This window comes from Saccostrea echinata, unplaced genomic scaffold (genome assembly GCF_033153115.1).
Source record: "Saccostrea echinata isolate AGI-Se365-2 ecotype Australia unplaced genomic scaffold, CSIRO_AGI_Sech_v1 ptg000008l, whole genome shotgun sequence".
NCBI lineage: Eukaryota > Metazoa > Mollusca > Bivalvia > Ostreida > Ostreidae > Saccostrea > Saccostrea echinata.
The window spans coordinates 10716559-10723107 of record NW_026889757.1 but is presented as its reverse complement, the minus strand read 5'-3'; positions in this window follow the sequence as shown (position 1 = coordinate 10723107).

The following is a 6549-nucleotide window of genomic DNA, read 5'->3' as shown; positions in this document are numbered from 1 at the left end:
AAAATCTTACTTCTAGACAACTTGCAGGTTAAATGATTGCATGATTATAAGAACAAGTACTTGTGCACCAAAACACTGAAATTCATTTCCCTTTGTCCAGGCCTCACTATGGGGCTGCTTGTTAGGGCACGCAAGGATTTGCAGGTGCCCTATAGTAATCACTCTGTCAGTCTGTCCGTCTGTCTGTCATTCTTCCGTCCTCAAATTTTCTGTCTAATAATTTTTTTTGTAGTTGACCAATTAAGTTGAAATTTGGTATGTTGGTTGAAGAGGCAGTAAAACATATTTTGATGCTAAGTTTGGTTCTCTATGTCATCCAGTTTGGAGCTGAGGCTGTGGGGTAGATTCCTTAACTTTGCATTAGAATGAATGCCGGGGCAAAGAGAGATAACTGCTGAGAATGTTTCTGTTGTAAATTATGAAAGCTGCAACTAGTCCCATGGGATTAATTAACTTTCCTGTTGAAGAAAATTCAAAGCATTATCTGTTTCTATCATATTGAGATTAATTAACACCTCTGTCTGCAAATGAGGTTTATTTTGAAGTTAAGGTCAATTCTGAATGATGTTTACATTCTCTGAAATGTGGATTTAAATAATGTTCATACTTTATTTTGGTAAAATACACAATGAGTTATGATATTATTGAACTCTAAAAACAAGATATACATAAAGATATTGTTTTTAGCTCACCTGAGCCGAAGGCTCAAGTGAGCTTTTCTGATCACATTTTGTCCGTCGTCCGTCCGTCCGTCTGTCTGTCTGTCCGTCTGTCCATCCGTCTGTAAACTTTTCACATTTTTGACTTCTTCTCAAGAACCACTGGGCCAATTTTAACCAAACTTGGTACAAAGTGTCCTTGGGTGAAGGGGAATGTAAATTGTTAAAATAAAGGGCCAAGACCCCTTACAAGGGGAGATTATCAAGAAAAGACAAAAATAGGGTGGGGTCATTAAAAAATCTTCTTCTCAAGAACCACTAGGCCAGAAAAGCTGAAACTTATGTGGAAGCATCCTGGGATAGTGTAGATTCTAAATTGTTAAAATCATGACCCCTGGGGGTAGGGCGGGGCCACAATAGGGAATCCAAGTTTTACATTGAAATATGTAAGAAAAATCTTTAAAAATCTTCTTCTCAAGAACCACTGGGCCAGAAAAGCTGAAACTTATGTGGAAGCATCCTGGGGTAGTGTAGATTCTAAATTGTTCAAATCATGACCCCCAGGGGTGGGGTGGGGCCACAATAGGGAATCCAAGTTGTACATTGAAATATGTGGGAAAAATCTTAAAAAATCTTCTTCTCAAGAACCACTGGGCCAGAAATACTGAAACTTATGTGGAAGCATCCTGGGGTAGTGTAGAATCTAAATTGTTCAAATCATGACCCCCGGGGGTAGGGCGGGGCCACAATAGGGAATCCAAGTTTTACATTGAAATAAATCTTAAAAAATCTTTAAAAAATCTTCTTCTCAAGAACCACTGGGCCAGAAATACTGAAACTTATGTGGAAGCATCCTGTGGTAGTGTAGATTCTAAATTGTTCAAATCATGACCCCTGGGGGTAGGGCGGGGCCACAATAGGGAATCCAAGTTTTACATTGAAATATATAGGAAAAAATCTTAAAAAATCTTCTTCTCAAGAACCATTGGGCCAGAAAAGCTGAAACTTATATGGAAGCATCCTGGGGTAGTGTAGACTCTAAATTCTTCAAATCATGACCCCCGGGGGTAGGGCGGGGCCACAATAGGGAATCCAAGTTTAACATTGAAATATATAAGAAAAATCTTTTAAAATCTTCTTCTCAAGAACCACTGGGCCAGAAAAGCTGAAATTTAAGTGGAAGCATCCATTGTTCAAATCATGACCCCCAGGGGTAGGGCAGGGCCACAATAGGTATTACAAGGGGGGAAATCTGGTAAAGAACAGTGTGGCCAAAGTTACTCAGGTGAGCGATGTGGCCCATGGGCCTCTTGTTTTTTTATTTTTAGTTCTTCTGAGCCAAAGGCTCAAAGAGCTAATGCTATGACCATTTGTGCGGTGTGCGTAAACTTTTTAGAATATGGGCCATAACTCAAGAACCCCTTGGCCAATTATTGTCAAATTTGTCACAGAGTATCCTTGTGACCCTTTAACAAGGGGAGATAATTAGGAAAATAGAAACAAAAGGACTGGTTGCTAAAAAATCTTCTTCTCAAGAACCACTGGACAGATTATCACCAAACTTACACAAAGGATGAGGATATGTTGAACATAGAAAATTGTTCAAGGCATCACCCTGGGGCAAAGGGCGTGGTCTCAAGGTCACTTCAAAGTTGACCAAAAATTACATTTTATTAAAATGTTGATATTTTGCTTACTATAAGGACTAGGATCATCAAATCTTGTCAGTTGGTGCATCTAAGGACCACATACCATGTTGACTCAAACGTAGGTCACGGTGACCTACTTTTTAAATTTTGCTGCCATTTTTTTTCAAAATGATTAAGAGGCATATTTTGAAGAATTTAAGGCCTATGATCATCAAACTTTGTCAGTTGATTTATCTTGGGTCCTCGGAGTACGTCGACTAAAAAGTAGGTCACCTTGACCTACTTTTTGAATTTTATGGCTGATCTTTTTCAAAACAATTAAGGTCATTAATTCGAATACTGAGAGGTTTAGAATCATTAAATCTTGTAAGATGATGCATCTTGGGGCCATAAAACATATTTATTAAAAAGTAGGTCACCGTGACCTACTTTTTGAACTTTGTAGGCATTCAATTTCAAAGCGTTTTAGAAGCATAATTTGGACATTTTAAGGCCTATGATCATAAAACTTAGTAAGTTGATGCATCTTGGGTCCTCAAAAAACATCAACTGAAAAGTAGGTCACCACGACCTACTTTTCAATTTATATGACTATGATTAAATATTTCGGGTACTAATTGGCTTAGAATCATCAAACGTAGTCAGTTGATGCATCTTGGGTCTTCGGAGTAGGTCACCTGAAAAGTAGGTCACCAGGATCTTCTTTTGAAAATTTATGGCTTTAATTAAATATTTTTGGGTACTGATTGGCTTAGAATCATCAAACTTTGTCAGTTGATGCATCTTGGGTCCTCGGAGTACAACAACTGAAAAGTAGGTCACCCTGACCTACTTTCGAAATTTTATGGCTGTATTTAATATTTTTCAGGTACTATTTGGCTTAGAATCATCAAAATTTTTCAGTTGATGCATCTTGGGTTCTCAGAGTAGGTCGACTGAAAAGTAGGTCACCGTGACCTACTTTTCAATTTATATGACTATAATTAAATATTTCAGTTACTATTTGGCTTAGAATCATCAAAATTTGTCAGTTGATATATCTTGGGTCCTCAGAGTAGGTCGACTGAAAAGTAGGTCACCATGACCTACTTTTCAATTTATATGACTATAATTAAATATTTTGGGTACTAATTGGCTTAGAATCATCAAACTTTGTCAGTTGATGCATCTTGGGTCCACAGAGTTAGTCGACTGATATGGAGGTCACTGTGACCTAATTTTGAAATTTTATGACTTTATTTAAATATATCAGGTATTAATTGGCTTAGAATCATCAAACTTTGTCAGTTGATGCATCTTGGGTCCTTAAAGTATGTCATCTGAAAAGTAGGTCACTATGACCTACTTTTACAATTTTATGGTTATAATTTTAAAATATTTTACATATTAATTGAATTAGAATCATCAAACTTATTTGATGCATCTTGGGTCCTCAGAGAATGACAAGTGATAAGTAGGTCACCATGACCTACTCCCAGGTACTAATTGGCCTAGAATCATCCTGGGTTCTCAGGGTTTTTTTATTTAAAATGTAGGTCATGATGACCTACCTTTGGAATTTCAAGGCTATATCTAAATATACAGGATACTTAGAGGCTTCAAATAGAAGTGATAGGTTGTACAGTTTATCAGAAGAGCGATTCAAGGCCCTTATTTTGTTTTTATTTATTTATTTATTTATTTATTATTTTATTTATTTATTCTTTTGCTGCCATATGTAAATTCAAGAATACTATTAATTTTAACAGGTAGTCCGATAATAAACTCATTCTATCATTATTGAAATAGTTCTTATTGTAAACTTAGAAGAAAAGGATGAGAGAGCAGTGCAATTAATCCCCTGGGATTAATTATCTTGTCTGGGGCAGAAAATTTTCCAGGCTTATCTTTATTTGTCACTTTAAGATAAATTAATCTTTGTCTGCAACTGATGTTTGCTTTGAAGTCAAGGTCAAGCCTGGGTGATATTTGCATTCACTGAAGGCTGGCATTTTATAAAACACATGCTTTATTCTTGTTTAAATATACATTTAATTGAGTTATTATAGATATTATGTTTTTTTACTACCTCATGTAAATACAGGGATACTCTTTACAGGTTGTTGGATATTTAGGAATTATCTTGAAATTTTATAAATACAGTTGTTATTGCATATTATTCTTCATATATTTTTAAATTTTTGTAATCAATTAAAATTCTCATTCTGTAAGCTGCACCCTTATATTTCTACCCCTCGGTAGGGCCCTTGCTGACTGGTCAGTTTTCTAGTAATCTATTGTAAATACTTTAGACCTTTGAAAATCTTGTTCTTTACTCATGGATATTTAGCATACAAACACTGTGGATGATGATATTGACCAACTAGCCCTCTAACAAAATTGTTAATTTTTATCTCCCAATGGATGCAGGCCCAAAAATTGAAGAGAGTTTGTGATAAATACAAAATCTTTACCCATAATGTATGGGTACAAAAATTATGAATTTCATGGTCTCTGCCTCCTGAGGGGTGGGGCTTACACCATCCAATTTAGTATTCTCTTTAAAAATGTACTTCTTAACCCTTGGACATCAAGCAGTCAAACTGTTGGCATCATTGTAATAAGCATTAAAAATTCATGGCCCAAGAGACAGTGGTTCTGGAGTTAAGGCAGGCTCTAATGAAAATGGATAAATTCTTTGAAAATCTTCTTTTCTCCCATTGATATTTAGCAAATATTGGTGCATGGTTATGATGTATAGGGGCTTCTTCCAAAATTGTGAAATTTGTGGCCCCAAGGGGTTCTGGTGTTGGGGGAGTGGGGCTGTATTGATTATATAGTGAAAATGCATTATTTCTTCAAAAATATTTTCTGCTCTTAGGTATTTAGCAAACAAACAAAGTGCATAGTTATGATGAGCAAGGATGCTTCTTCCAAAATAGTGAATTTCGTGGCCCCTGGGTCAGGGGTTCTGGTGTTATTAATTAAATAGTGAAAATGCATTAATTCTTTGAAAAAAATTTTCTTCTCTGCCTCTGGGTATTTAACAGATAACCTAAGTGCATGGTTATGATGAGCAAGGGTGCCTCTTTCAAACAAGAATTTCATGACATCTGGGTCAGAGGTACTGGTGTTAGGGTTGGCTGTGTTGAATCTTAAAATGCATCATTTCTTTGAAAATTTTGTCTGCTCATGGGCATCTAGGAGGCATACAGAGTACAAAATTGTAATATGCAAGGATATATTTACCAGATTTATGAAATCTGGTGCTTGTGAATTTTTATTCTACTGATAGAGGTTATTCCCCTTTGCTACATGTATTGACCTATGATAATTAATCACTGTAAATGATGTAATTAAAAGGTCAATAGAAAAACGAAAAATTTTACAAGAATTTTTATACATTGTGTATAATTTTAGTGCTTCTAGAATTTACAGATGTTTTAGCAACTTAGTGACCTGAACGATACCCAAATTTGCAGCTGTATTGAATAAAATACCCCCCTTGGAAAAGGGACCCGTCAGTTGATATGTCAGTAGCAGGGGTTAAAATTTTTCTGGAAAACCCACTAGCCCAGGGGCCACTGATCAGTATAAATTTACCAGCCCAAATCTCAAACTAACTAGCACAACAATTTTCATGCAAAATAAACACATAACAAATTAAAGTGTCAATAACAAATTAAAGTGTCAAACACTGTTGTGACAGGAATAAATTAACTTACTTCTCAGTCAAAAAAAAACCAGTCTACATAGAAAAGCTATGGTAAACATGATCGTGAATGTTCTTCTGTTCTGCCTGTCCAACGGACTATCGTTACATTTAAATTAGCTAGCTCGAGTCTTAAAATGACTAGTCACGGGCATTGGTCTACCATATATTTCAACCCCTGCAGTAGACCAACTGTTGTCCCCTCAATATCTGGAAAACCCTTTGCTTGACAAACATTGGTACACTGAAACCCGAAGAGTAGGTGACTTTTATTGATTTTGAGGTCACAAGGTCAAAGGTCAAACTTCTATAGACATTGGAAGATCTTGTTTGTAATATCCTGAGAACCATTTGCTTGGCAGACATAAAAACTTGGTACAGTGGTTTCCTTTAAGGAATAAATGGCCCCTATCAATTTTGAGGTCACTTGGTCAAATGTCAAGGATCAAATTGAACATAAGAAGACATTGACAACTCACTATCTTGAGAACACTTTGCTAGACAAACATCAAACTTGCTATACTGGTTCCCATTGAGAAGTTGCCCACTA